We start from the raw sequence: 15,558 nt of genomic DNA, 5'->3' as shown, positions 1-15,558 counted from the left end.
TTCGTCATTATTTTCGTCACGAATATATTTTTGCAGACGAAAACGAAACGAAAACTAAAAAAGAAGGCACTGATGGAGACTAAAACTATGACTAAATTGACTGACATTATCGTCAACGAATAAAGGACGAGACGAAAATAGACTGTGACGAAAATCAAATCAGCAGACGGGAGAGATGCGAGGAATGAGCAAAAGAACCGGCAAAACGGAACAGGCGAGACTGCATGAGAGAAGAGAACCAATCCGAGCCTGACTTATTGAGACGTGAAGCAAAGGTTTTCAGTTTTTAAATGAGCTCCCGGGAAGTCGGCATTCGAAGAGGTGATGTCTAAAAGAGCGACAAAATGTCCACAGCTCACTTCACGTTTGACAACGAACAAAAAACAAAGCGTAAAGCACGCGGAGCGCTCATTCGTGGCAAGAACACAACCAATTTGAAAAGACATTTACAGACGAGCCACCCGGACATTTTCTCAAATGTAATTTCACAACGATATTCTTTTGTTAGATGACAGCACAATACTAATACGTAATATTATGATACATACATTTGATTAATACTAATGTTTAGTATATTTTATAATGTTCTACTTGTTGACAATACCACAAATATTTCTATATTAGTCATGTGAAACGTAAATGTTCACATCCTATCATTATACATACTAATCTAGCAATATTGTAGGATTTAAAACATACAATATTGCTAGACAAATGAATACCTTATAAAATCTTGTTACTTTTTTTATCCACCCAACTTATTAAATATTTACTTTAAATGTATGCACTTATTGTTCAGCTCAGCTGTAAGCTTTAAGGTCCTGGACCTAACTTTATTTTTCTTTTATTGATGGTCAGTTGGCAGCTAGTTATTGTTTACATTATCATGACAGTGTTTGTTGCTGCATAAAAGCTTTTGAATCGAAATAAAGATACAGTTGTGTTGAAATAAAGTTGAATTTGTGTTTTATATATTTTGGTTAAGTTTGTTTCCTATACCAGCTGTAAAGATTGTCTAGTAAATCTGTTATTGATTTTAGTCTTATTTTAGTCGACTAAAATACCAAGCAATTTTATTCGACTAAAATACCAAGCAATTTTAGTCGACTAAAATAAGACTAAAATTAAAACAATTCAGATGACTAAAACTTGACTAAAACGAAAAAGAATTATAGTCAAAAGACTAAGACTAAAACTAAATTAAAATTTCGTGTCAAAATTAACACTGGATAAAACGATCAGTAGTATTGTTGCAACACTCAATGGATTTAAACTTAAAATGCATTATTTTTTTCCAATTCCGCAGACTTCATAAACAACTTGACATAAAAAATTAGCAGAGATATGATGAAACTTTGCTACAAGGTTTGATGACTTCAACACACCTTCAAAGTTAATTAAATTCACTATTACTGTAGTAAACTGGATGAAGGCTCCTTACAGTTAAGGCCCTTGGTATACTTCAAACGAAATCGAAGAACGAACTGATATGACGTAACTTCTATCAAAATCAGGCCAAAATGAAGTTTGTTTTGGCTCCTAAACACCTTTGAGCTTCCATTGGTTCGTGGCGTTTACACAATCGTGGGTGAGTTTTGAAACTCCACTTTCTTTGACATGCAATTTTTTTCCCTGGTTCATTCCTCATTCTGCGGAGGTTCTACAGGAGAGCAACATCTCCTGAATACACTCCTGATTTTCAAATAGCGGAGTTGCACAAATATAACCACACCTGTACTATCACTTGCGGAGAGACTTTAAAGATTCAGAGGAAGTATTTAATTCCTAGAAAGAAATTGCAACCAAGCTTGGTGTCAGAGAAACATCCGAGACAAGTTTTCCACAGCCATGAAAAGGATAAAAGGAAAGAGTAAAGAGTAAATATAAGGTAGCAAGTACCAAATACATGTTCCAAATAAATGTTACACCATACTGCTACTACTGTTCTTCAATAAGTGAATTTAAAGGTTATACATTGTAGTAAATGCCAAACGAATATACAATAAACCCTTGTTTTTATCAAAAGTAGCCTAAATCATGACACCACATAAAATATAAAAATGTGTAACAATTTATCTAGTTTAATAAAATAAATGAACACTAATAAAATAAAGTAACAAACTGACTCCAATATTTTTTTCCACATCATGCTAAAGTTTTCAGACTATGAGACATTCACACTTCATATAAAGGACTAATTAAGAAATGGCTCTTTTGTATTGCAAACATGATACTTGATTTTGAACTGCTGCTAATCATTATATTTTTGTCTATAATATTCAGACCATTGGTCATTTCATTGCTGTTTTGTTGTTTTTATGAATTCAATAAAAACAAAGTCTCATTCTTCCCTCACAAGGGTTTATATTTTTTCCTTTTTGTTGATGATGTTGAATCATCAATTTTAGCTGAAATGAACACTAGTAGCAAACACCAACAACTTATATTCCTTTTCACATATGATTATGGGGCGGAATATCAATTAACAAAGACTAAACACTATATTATGACCTCAAAAATGTCAAAAACAGAGCATGATTTTGTAAACTAATACATTTTTGTCTCATATTTCCAGATTCATATGGCTTTTCTGATGTAGTAAGCTTGCTTGGTAGCACACCCGGTACAGTGTAGAACTTGTGAAGTCCTGTTGAAAACATAGTAAAAACATTATTAAATGGCAAAAAAATTTCTTTCATTATACTATCAGTTTTGCCTAAGGTTGAGGTTAATGTAGAAGCTATTTTATTTTTTTAAAGGTGATAAAGCTTTAACCTTTTAGCGCCACTCAGTGTACGTTTCACTTCTGATATGCAAAGATGTGTGCATGAACCAACATAATAAAATGTTGGCAGTCACATTTATCTGTTTCTGAGAAATTTCAATGTGGTTTTATGGAACCACTGACCAGACATTTCATTTACTTCCCCTTCTCTCCAAAGGAATTTCCAATCACTTTCTACTGTATCTGTGAGGGATGTGTGCACAACTAAATATATTACCATGAAAGTCTAGTCAACAAGTTGTCTGAACAACTACAGGTAGTTCAGAAGTTGGTCCTGTATAATTAGGCTGTGACTGTCCAATATTTCTATGTCCGCTACGTTCTCAAAACTCAGGTGATTTGATAATACCTAGAAAATCAAAATCAACTGCGGGCGGCAGATCCTTTTCCTATTTGGCGCCTAAACTCTGGAATAACCTACCTAACATTGTTCAGGAGGCAGAGACACTCTTGCAGTTTAAATCTAGATTAAAGACCCATCTCTTTAACCTGGCTTACACATAACATACCAATATGCTTTTAATATCCAAATCCGTTAAAGGATTTTTAGGCTGCATTAATTAGGTAAACCGGAACCGGGAACACTTCACATAACACCCTATGTGTACTTTCTACATCATTAGAAGAATGGCATCTACGCTAATATTTGTCTGTTTCTCTCTTATTCCGAGGTCACCGTAGCCACCGGATCCAGTCTTTATCCAGATCAGAGGGTCACTGCAGTCACCCGGATCCAGTATGTATCCAGACCAGATGGTGGATCAGCACCTACAAAGGACCTCTACTGCTCTGAAAGACAGCGGAGACCAGGACAACTAGAGCCCCAGATAAAGATCCCCTGTAAAGACCTTGTCTCAGAGGACCACCAAGACAAGACCACAGGAAACAGATGATTTCCTTGGCACAATCTGACTTTGCTGTAGCCTGGAATTAAACTACTGGTTTCGTCTGGTCAGAGGAGAACTGGCTCCCCAACTGAGCCTGGTTTCTCCCAAGGTTTCCTTTTTGTCACCGATGGAGTTTCGGTTCCTTGCCGCTGTCGCCTCTGGCTTGCTTAGTTGGGGTCACTTCATCTACAGCGATATCGTTGACTTGATTGCAAATAAAAACAGACACTATTTAACTGAACAGAGATGACATCACTGAATTCAATGATGAACTGCCTTTAACTGTAATTTTGCATTATTGACACACTGTTTTCCTAATGAATGTTGTTCAGTTGCTTTGACGCAATGTATTTTGTTTAAAGCGCTATATAAATAAAGGTGACTTGACTTGACTTGACTTACATGATAAAATATTTTGCATTTAGAGTGGAAAGACAAATGACCGGTCACTGGAAACTTGTTGGATATGACACAGTGTAGTAGAGTCAGAAATCATGAGCTGTGTCCTTGTACTACTAATCTTGTGTTTGAGCGACTGGGAGCAGCTCTGTCTTGATAAACATGCAAGGAAAGTAGAGATCTGAAAGCTGCTGTGCGTTCAAAGAGGAAGAGAGAGTGCGAGGTGGCCTAACCAATCATAGGTAAAGTGTGTACACATGAACAAAAACAAAATGAAAGCACACACATCACTGGCAAAATACTTAAATTGGGTGCTCAACAATAAAAGTGGAAAACAATGAAAACAAATCTCCAAAAATGCAAATATTTCATAGCGAATTATCACACAGGTGATGTTTCGAGTATATATATATATATATATATATATTAAAACACACAAAGAAAAAAATATCTATAAAGTCTAGTTTAAAACATACAACAGTAATAATGATACTAACATTACCTGCATGAACTAAAAAAACCTCAATGGACAAATGTCAAAAGCTTAATTTAATCCTATAGGATTTAAATGTTTTAAAAGTAAATTATCAATGCCACCTCCTTGAACATTCGACTAATTCTATTCTGACATAATGTAAAGTAGAAAATGAATGTCTAAAAGTAGCAAAATGCTGATCAACCAGAAATCTTGGTTTTTAATGGTGCAACAATTTTCTGAAACCTGAAGTCTTTAGAGGTCTACATCTGCGGTCTACTTTTGCTCACATAGCAAAGACCACAAGAGCATCGTGACATGTCAATCACATCACTAGTTTTACAGGAAATAGTGCATTTAAAAAAATCTGCAGTATGAGTTTTATAAGAAAAGTTTCACTGTTGACAGTTGCCACATCTATAATTTATTACCGAAGGGTACATTGTTTAGAAAATGTGAGACAGGTGTCAAATCGCCTCAAACCAAAATATTATGTTTGTACTATGCATGTACACATGTGCATAATGTAACAGCTTTAAGTCTTCTGCTGTGGGCTCGGCTGCTGAAAGTTTGGAATGAGGCCAGCATTTTTTTTTTTTTTTACAGAGTTAACCCGAAACAGGCCCTCAGTTTTCACACTACAAACCTTTTTTTGACACTGCTGCCTGCAACATTATTACATAAAGTAGTGATAGCAACAGCAGTATCTTGCATCTGCACTGATTTACAATAAAGGTGGAACCTTAGACAACTACCAGTCACTCTAGCATTGTGATTTTTTCTTACAAACAAAAATGGGGTGAGCACACTTACATTCTCATTTTAAATGATTTAAACATCAGAGTATTATTTAAATTAGAGTAAATTATTTGTTTGTAACTTTAGGATATGGTTTGAATTGTTAACATATTAACTAACATGAATTTACAAAGAGCAATACTTTTGTTACTATATTTATTAATCTTTGTTTATCTTAGTTTATAAAAACACAACTGTTCATTGTTTGGTAATGTTACTTCACAGTGCATTAACTGTTAACAAATACTGTACAACTTTTGATTTCAACAATAAAGGCTATAGCCTACATGTTGAAATTAACAATGTTGTAGAAGTGCAGTTTAGTAATAGTAAATGTTAAATAAAGTGTTACTGATTTTTTTTAATAGACCAATTCAGACGTCTCGTGAGTTCAGTGTTGGACAGGTCAGTTGTTTAAACCATTCATTAAATTGAATCGGTTCAAAGGAATCATTAGTTCGCGAATCAGACGTGTACGTCACGCGTTGTGTAATTATCTCATGTGACCTGTGGTGCACTTGCGGCTCTCTGAAAAGTTGAGATGTTTTTAACTCGATGCATGCCTGGAAAAAACGAGCGCGCCGCGACCACATCACTTCCATTATGAGCGCGCATACCACGCGCCTACATTGGAAATAACGAGCTTGAGTGCGCAAAAGACGCGATATGTGAACGGCCCCTAATGGATCAACTATGACAGCCTACATCGCACATCCTGCGATGCGACCACACACACACACTGATATAGTTTACATTTTTCAATGATATGCAACTTCAATGTATATTAATCAACTTCCTTACTTTTTAGATCATCGCAAAATGTACATTACAGGGCTTGAATTTCGGTGCGGGAATGCGGGGATTGCGCATGCTTTAAACCATTCCCGCAAGGTTAGCTTTTATAGTGCGAGAAATTCCCGCACAAATATATTTGCTTCATCTCAGAGCAATTGATTAAAAAATAAATTCACAGATGCGAGAAAAAATATGTCAAATTGTCTAGTCAAATTGTCTTTTATTTTCGAATTTAATTCCTCAATCAGCGATGGACCGGCATTTTCTGTCTCAGCGCCGAGCTCATAGACAGTAAACGGCGGAGCCCTGGCTGCTGTAGACAGATCATGTTTCACGCTGTCAATGCAGCGGTCTGCGTTGCGCTGATCTTATTCACACTATCAAGTGTAGGTGCAGCATTCTAACATTTTGAGTCAAAATGAGCTGTTTGTGAAGAAATTATCCGCTTCCAAATTGTCGTTGAAATAACGAAACTGAAACATTAAAAAACATTTTGCTCTTTATGGTGTGCGAGTGATAGAGCGCGGCAGCAACGAACCAACTGATCAGCTTACAGCGTCACAACATTGAATGCTCGGCCGAACAGCTGATCAAAGCTGTACTTTATTATTTTTCATCTCCATAAATATATCTATAAATATATCTAGTAATAAAGTTAACGCAAGGGCTAGAAATCAATTAATATTTTGCTGGTCCTTCTTGTCATCATGGAGAGCGCAGTTGGTTGCATGGCAACGACAGACACGAGAGTGCAAGCGCTTGTGGAAATGAGACTGCGGCGCGCGCGCCCGAGCTTTCCACTTGTTTGAGCATGTGACTGCGCGTTTCCCCTTGTTTTCTATTCATTATGCGCAGCATATTTCCCGCGCGCACAAACACGGCCACAGACAATTAATTGTTTGGTTAGCGTAGTAGTTTAAATATGGACCGTTGGCTGAAGCGAAAGACAAGTTCGGATGATGCAGATCACGATCCAAAGAAAAAAGTTTTCACTGAAATGGAGAAACTCATTCAGACAGCCATGGTCATACCAGTAGCGAGTGTTTCGTGTGAACGTGGATTCAGCACACAAAACAGGATCAAAACTAAATTCAGAAATTCACTGAAGTCTCACAAATCTAATGATCATTTCAGAGCTTGGACCTTCCCTTGAGCAGTTTGACTTCAACAGAGCCATCATCAAATGGAAAGAAATGAAGATGAGGAGACAGATGAGAAACTTAGAATAAGTCACATGAAACAAAGAAATGGAAAAAAATTACTGAAATAGAACTGAAATGTATGAAAGACATAAATACTTATAGTTTAAACTGAGTTCTTAATATCAATTTACAATATCAATATCAAAAGTAAAAAAAAAAAAGCAAAGAATTGAACTGAACTGAAACACATGAACTGAAATAGACATTAATATATAGCATAGGCCTAGTTTAAACAGAGGTCTTAATGTCAATTTGAAGAGCATGATGTATTTTGTATAAAGTTTTTTTTTTTTTGTTAACTGATTTGAGAACTGGAAATGCACAATTCATGCATACAAATCTGTAGATATTAATAAATGAACATGATTAAATTAGACCGATGCATCAAAAGTTAGTCTCCCCCCCATAATCTTTAGATCCCCCCCATGTGACCCATGTAAGGGGGGAATTCCCCCCCAGTTTAAAAAACGAAATTCAGGCCCTGCATTATATTGTCATCCAGTGAAATATTTAAAGTTGGATATTAGTACATCCGTTTAGTCAAGTAAAGCAATATAAACTATACAGTTGCAAAAAAAATTACATTTAAATTAAAGTAAAGTTGGTTACATTCTCTGTTACATCAAACTTTATGCATTTTCATGTAAAACATCTTGATTGTTATGTGGAATATATTGCTTCACTTAAGTACACGGTATGTACAGTATGCATATAATGTTGGAAATGCTTATATATCCAACTTTACATATAGAGCTGTGTGATATTGATAAGGCCTACATCTTAACAAAAAGTAAACTATAACAACCAGATTTTGCAGTATACAGGCTTTAAGTAAGTATATACGTGGGTAAAGTTGGAACCTGCCACTCATATTTTATCCAGAAAAATTCCTGATGATGATGAATCATGGTTTAATCCACAAAATGAGCTATTTCTGTCTAGCTCGGTCTCACAGAGACAGACAAATATAGACACACACACACTCATCCAGATCTCTGATGACCATGCAATATAAGCCTTGACTGTAAATATAGGCTACACATCACACCCATGAATGTTCACGCTTATTAAAAAGGTCCCATAATCTGCATAAACGTATATATCTGTAATAAGAGCAACAGTAGCATGCTGTCTGTCAGAAAACGTCCTACAGGTTCTGCCTGTGCTCCTATTAAGATTCACATCTGAGTAACAGAGATGCAGGAGAGTGCAAGTTTATGTGAGGTAAAGTGGCAGTTCCCACTTTATTCACTGTCAATAGATTAGTATCCTAATATCACAGTGAGATGTATTTTAGCTAGAAAAAAAAAAACAGATTTGTCCAAAGCACATACACAGACTGTTTATGTGCAATGTAAACTGCAATGGCTGGATCTAGAGGAAACAGTACTGAGCTACTGGCTGTAATACAGACCCAGTCTCATCAGAATAATGTGTAAAATACAATTTCATTACATTGCTTCTTGCAAGTTTTGCGACAGTTTCAAAGTGAGATGTCCAGTGAGTGGCACTAAAAAAAAAGTATGTTTAGTTCTGTACGAAACATGAATCTGGCAATGTTTTATTACATTGGTTGGTGTACATACCGTGAAAATAACAATCCCTATAATAGCGTTAACAAAAGCATATGTGAGATCAGTTGAAACAACCATGCCATTTTAGCTTGATTCTATAAGTCACATGGGACCCGAACCCAAGTGCTCCGCATCACAAGTACAACGCTGCACCAGGTGAACAACAGAGCAAGTTTACTTTTGGAGCTCATTATGCAATTCAAATGTCAATATATTAGTTTAAAAATCATGCACTATGTTTTTAGATCATAACGCAGTATTGTGCAAGGATTATGTGAAAATAAGTCTTTATTAATCGATGACAATTCACCCATGTAATCATAATTTGTGAAAAATAATAATAAAAAGGGTTGGTGTTTTAATGTTTCTCCTATTAATTTCAGCTAGAAACTGAATATAATTACATTAACTGGTATGTTTTTGGAGTTTTGCTAAAATTCTAGGTAAAGGCACATTTTTCGTATGTTTGATAAGCTTATGTTGATAATTTTACTAACAAAAAGATTTATTGGACAAAATTTGGACATACATGGTAATGACATGCTTTTGGACTGTATAATCACATTTTTAGACAAACACCATGATAATACAAAAGATTTTGCACATGATACAAATGTACTACTATGCTTTTTGAATATGAATGTGTGTTTTTTTGGCAGGTAGAATGGAAGTACCATGTTGGACTTGGAATCATAATACAACCAAGGTTTTCTGGACCAGTAGCATGGCAATACCATGTTTTATGGACATGTACCATGGTACAACCAGGGTTTCTTGGAATATGTTACACAGTAAAATCAGTTCTTTTCACTACTGTCATTTTTTTTTTAATTGTTAAGATATTTTGGGTTCAAATGCTTTTCAAAGAAGTCTCTAGTGCCCACAGAGGCTTTATTTGTTCAAAAATACAGTAAACAATGATATTACAATTTAAAATAATAGTTTTCTGCTGATAAAGCTGAATTTTCAGAGCAGCCATTGTGCCAGTTTTCAGGGTCACATGATCCTGAGAAATCAAAGATTTCTTCTATTATTAATGCTCAAATCAGTTGTGCTGCCTCCTCTTTCTTCATGTTTTTTTTGTTTTTGTTTTTGTTTTTTTACAAAAACTGTGATATATTTTTTCAGTGTTCAAAAAAAAAAAACTTTATTTGAAACAAATATTTTGTTATGTTATGAATATCCTTAATGTCACTTTTGATCAATTTAGTGCAACCTTGCGGAGTACTCTAAAAAAAGGCAAATCTTATTTACCCCAAACTTCTGAACAGCAGTGTAGCATAGTTGCAATATAGTCAGTACTTTTTTTTTTGGTTTACAAATATATGTTGCTTTATGTGCAGATCTGTTTGGATTGACATCAGCACAACACCTGACTGTTTTCACTTCAGCACTGCAGTTTTGGAGGAGCTTTGTTGTATATTTGATACCCTTGTCTTACTTGCTTGACGGGTTTGACATATCTTGAAATAACTTGAGCCTCACATCAAACAACAACCCATTAATTCTGCATTGTTTTTCTGTGGTGGAAACTATTCCATCCACTCTTCATGTCACAATCGGTTTACACTTCTATAATTTCGAAATGAATGAATTTTCATATTATCATGACAATCAACAGTTCTAATTGAAACTTGAGAGAAATGTACTTGAGTGGGTCAGAGCTTATTATTATTTTTTTTTATATAAAATAGAATACATAAAAACACCATTACACATCCTTGTGCCTTTATCTTTTGCCAGATTGTATGTATTTATTTATTTTGTGCTTCAAATTTAATTTTGTAATTTGATTCCCCTTGTAGCTGGTTGGTTAGGTTCATGACCTATAACGGTTTTTTAAATACCTTCAAAAATACTTCCAAAACCAAGGCCACTGAAAAAGTGGGCAGCACTTCTGAATTTCACAGTGATTTACACAATGGTACTTCTGTAGTTTTTTTTTTCTTTTTTTTTTTTTTTTTTTTTGACTGACAAGATATCATATAATATACATTTTAGCATCAGTAACATAAAGGTAATAGCACCTGATACTTTCTCGGCATCATTGTGAAATGGTATCAACACAGTACAGGTACCTCCACAACACTTACGAGCATCACAGGCGCGATTGTTGCGTTCAATTCATGCTAATGATGTCCAAAAAATACAGTCTAACGTTAGTAAGGCAGTGCTCTAGGTTTTAAAAGCCAGTAACGTTAACTTACATACAGATCTGTGTACGTTACAGACATAACGCATGTCAAATCTTCAGACATAATATATCATTTTGAGAGAGAGTGGTTTTACATATAAACACTAAATGACTTTATGTGTTCGTTGGTCGGTAAGTTTTATAATACATAACCTACTGTCGGAAACAGAAGCGACAGGTTTTGCATAAAGCGAGCTAGTACTGTGTAACTAACGTTACTGATAAGAACACAACTAATAACACATTCAAAGTTTAACATCCAAAGAAATATCTCGTTAGTATATGTGCAGATGACTTACACGCTTATAAGCAGCTGTAAAACTCCTGTGTAGCAGTGTTCGGTCTACATATGTTAGACTTTCAGCCCATCTCCCACAAACTTCCGACGGTCTGCCAGTCTGCCTATCTATCCCTCAACTGACGGGTGGAGAGCGGAATTGCTATTCCCACTATGACCGGGGTTTAGCTCATGAATATTAAATAGTTCGTGCTGGCGTCGCTAGCAAACCTTCCTAGAGCGTCCAATCACGTTCCTGTATTAATAAACATGAGCCTAGCCTTCGCTGCAGTTGGATTCGACAGAGCGTTAGCTGACCATAGACTGTACGCCCACGTTCCCATGTCTGCATCGAGCCAATCAAGTTGGCGTCTGTCAGCGGATATGATTAATATTCATGAACCACATTTTCGCCATAGTAGCTTTCACAAAATAACGACTGAAGGCGGAAAAGGCCCCTTCTTTTCCGGATATGGAGAAAAGGACGGTGGGAAGTGTAGTAATAAATAGAATGGATGCTGTTCAGTGTGATTACGTGTAGGTTACTTTTGATCCTCTTTTCTGAAAAAGATTTATTGAAGTCATTCTAATGTGCTGATTTAATAATTTTTAATGCTGGAAACAGTTGTGCTGGTTTACATTTTTGTGGAAACTGTGATACTCTTTCATTCAAAAAATTGCGATTAGTGAAAAAAAAAAAAGGTTTTCACAAAAATATTAGGCAACATAACATTGATAATAATAAGAACTATTATTTAATAACTGAGCACCAAATCAACATAATTAGAATGATTTCTGACTGGAGTAATGGCTGTTGAAATGGATGTTTATTATTATTCTTTCAATTAATTAATGAATATTACTATTTTGTTGTATTTTAAATGTGTACTTTTTACAATTCTAAATTTAAAACTCTGGTGAGCATAAAAGACTTCTTTCATAATCAGTCAATCAATCAATCAATCAAACAAAAGTTAATTATTCCAAACTTTTGACCATTAGTGTGTGTGTGTGTGTGTGTGTGTGTGTGTGTATTTGTGTGTGTACTTCCACATTAGGTATAAATGTTCAGTTCATGCCTTTTGATGCTATATGTGACTGAAGAAGGAAATAGTGGTGTATTATGGGAAATCCCCCTGGATGGTCTCTCTGGATGGTGTTTTATTGTTCATGTGCAGTTTGAGATTTCAGCAAAGGTTAATAGGGGTTATAGTGTCCTTCAGACTGCATTCAGACTACATCTATTGAGATTAAAAACAAAAAACAAATGTGTACGCAAAGAAACTGGTCCAAACACAAGATTGGATTTTTATGCCTCTAATTAATCACAAAATTAATATATAACATTTAATTTAATTTTACATTTTAGCAGTTCGAACAATGCATTGCATAGTGTTATTAAACAAGGCTGAAAACTTGGGTAAACTGATACAATATATAAATTGTTACCAGTGCATAAGCTCTGTTTTCTAAGGCTGTTTCCATCACAGAATAAAAAATAAATAAATGAACAAACAATCAAACAAACAAATAAATAAATGTTACTTTTTATCCCACAATTCAGACATTTTCTCACAATTCTTATTTGTTTTCTATGAATTCCGAGTTGAGATTTTGAAATTTTTTAATAACAAAAGGTCTATTGCAACTTTTTTATTTCCCAATTTTGACTTTTTTATTCCAAATTTGAGTTTAGATCTCACAATTTGGACCTTTCATCTCAGAATTGCAAGTTTATATCTCACAATTCTGAGAATTGCACAAAAATGTCATAATTTTGAGGTATAACGTTGGAATTGTAAAAAATAAATATAATTACAATTGAAGTTACTTTTTTAAAAATGTTTAATCCGGTTACAGAAACAAGCTTCCATAGATTTCTTATCAGTCAAAAGGCGATAATTCAATTCATCCTTCAAGTCGTTCCAAACCAGTATATATTTTCTTCCGTGAACACAAAAGTAGATATTTAGCAGAATGTTTATAACTAAATAGTTGGTGTAGCCATCGAAAAAAAAAAATACCATGTAAGTCACAATGGCTACCAGCCACTGTTTGGTTGCCTACATTTTTCAAAATATCTTCTTCTTCTTTTTTCAAAGCCTTTCTAATTCTTGGTGACGAGTTAGAAAGAAACAAACTAAAAGTTTTTCTGCTTTCTCATATTCATTTTGGAATGAAAATGTGGGTCAATGGAAGTCAGTTGTGGGTCATATCAGTAGAGTGACTTTATTTGAAGCCTGCAGCGGCCAGCGGGTCATCGAGTAGTCTGTGGATGGCTGCTGTATATATCCGCACTGCTCCGCTGAGCATTTTCCAGAATGCATTGTGATTGGGATAGCTTTGTTTCCTCAGTGGCAGTTTGCCCATGTGAAAACACAGTGCAACACGCAAAACACGCTTCCTCTTCCCTCAGTTCGCAGCCCTTGAAAACAATAGCATTGCAGCACATTTCAAGAAGAGGGAAACAATTTCGAGGTTGCATGAGCCAAATGATGGCAGTCCACAGTGTTGATGTGGACAGTGTGTCAGATCTAGGCATGAGAAATGAGCTACAAAAACAACAGCTAATGGTGCAATAGCTGCTCCCTACAGCTAATATCAACTTTAATTGTACTGTACATTATATTGTGCAAATAATATAAGCTTACTTAATGTATGCTTGAAATACATGGATGAGATTTTATATTCGCCAAAATGTGCAGTACACACTGTGCAAGATATTGTATCCCACAATGCAATGCACCATATACTTGACCTTAATATTTGTACTTTTTCTGTTTGGAATTTCCAGTGTGAACACACTACTAAAATAGCTTGAATTTAAATATGCCTTGAAGAAACTTTCTGAGAACTAAAAAAGAAGCAAGAAGAAGAAGAAGAATAGAAGAATGAAGACTTTTAAGTGTTCGTGGCAGACTGTCACCAGCTGCTTTTGCTCCAGATTTTGTTTCAGATATGAATCTAGACAGAAGTGATGAAAACAATTGCATGCACAAAAAACAGCAAATTAATAAATAAAAACAACAACTTCAAATATATGCACAAAAAAAATATGAACTTCTGAAATAAAAAATAAAAAAAGCATGATAAATAGTAAAAAGTGCATTGTTATGATTATTTTAAAAATATTTGCTCTTTGTATCTTTACTTGCAGATATTTTAAGATCTCTGTTGCTACTTTCACTTTGTTTATTTGCTGCGTTACCATTTTTTTGTGGAATATTAAGGCCACATTTGATTAAGAATTAAGCCTACAGAGGAGTTTGGAAACTGCTATTTTTGTTGTATAACTTGTAGTTCGAAATGAATTAAAATACTCAGATGTGTTTCTAACCTTTAACCTTCTGTTGCTGTTCGGTATATATATATATATATATATATATATATATATATATATATATATATATATATATATATATATATATATATATATATATATATATATATATATATATATATATATATATATATATATATATAATGTTTTTTTTTTGTTGTTTTTTTTACTTTATCAGAATGGTGTCAAACTTGGTAAAGGTTATAGCACTTTCTATGTGAAAATAAATATTATATAGAAATAAGTCTGTGCTCCAAACCATTCAATATTTACCACAGTTATGTCAGATTATTATTTATTTTTTTTTCAGGTCAGTGCTCAAAAAGTGGTAAATAATCCTTTAATGTAACTTAGTACAATAAAATCCTCTAAAAACATAAAATATTAAATAAAAACATTATCAAACTAAAATAGAATTTATTAATTTAGTTAAAATAAAAAAGCGAGCAGCACTAGAGAGTTATTCCCCCCTCCAAAAAAAAAAAAATAATAATAATAATTTTATGGCTATATGTGTATAAATAGTATTTTCTTTACCTGCAGTTAAAGTTATGCACACACATTAAAAAGCTGCTTCACTGTTTTATTCCCCACAAATTGTGCACTCTAAAAAAATCTGGGTTAAAAACAACCCTTTTTTATTCTTTTTTTTCAGAGGTGGTTCTGAGTATTTTTTGTTACAAGGGCCCACTCTCAATGAAATCTCTCAATCGACATATGTATATGGGATTTTTTCAGTCTTTTATCATTGCAAGAATTTAAAGCCTTAAGTCTGATAGAAACAATATAATAAATCACCAATAATTAAACATGGATATCAAGCATGTGCATT

The 15,558-nt window shown here is 34.3% G+C and overlaps 1 protein-coding gene across 7 annotated transcripts in view; it reads right to left on the bottom strand.

Moving 5' to 3' along the window:
- The window catches only part of LOC113072479 (pleckstrin homology domain-containing family A member 1-like), a 40,450-nt gene extending 28,897 nt beyond the window's left edge, over positions 1 to 11,553 (bottom strand). For all 7 annotated transcript variants that reach the window (XM_026245467.1, XM_026245468.1, XM_026245466.1 and 4 more), the window contains exon 1: positions 11,409 to 11,553. The gene's annotated coding sequence lies outside the window, so the exon portion shown is untranslated. The remainder of the gene's footprint in view (positions 1 to 11,408) is intronic.
- Between the last annotated feature and the right edge of the window lie 4,005 nt (positions 11,554 to 15,558).

This window comes from Carassius auratus, unplaced genomic scaffold, assembly GCF_003368295.1.
Source record: "Carassius auratus strain Wakin unplaced genomic scaffold, ASM336829v1 scaf_tig00009130, whole genome shotgun sequence".
In the NCBI taxonomy this organism is placed as follows: Eukaryota; Metazoa; Chordata; class Actinopteri; order Cypriniformes; family Cyprinidae; genus Carassius; species Carassius auratus.
This window is presented reverse-complemented; position numbering and strand designations above follow the sequence as displayed.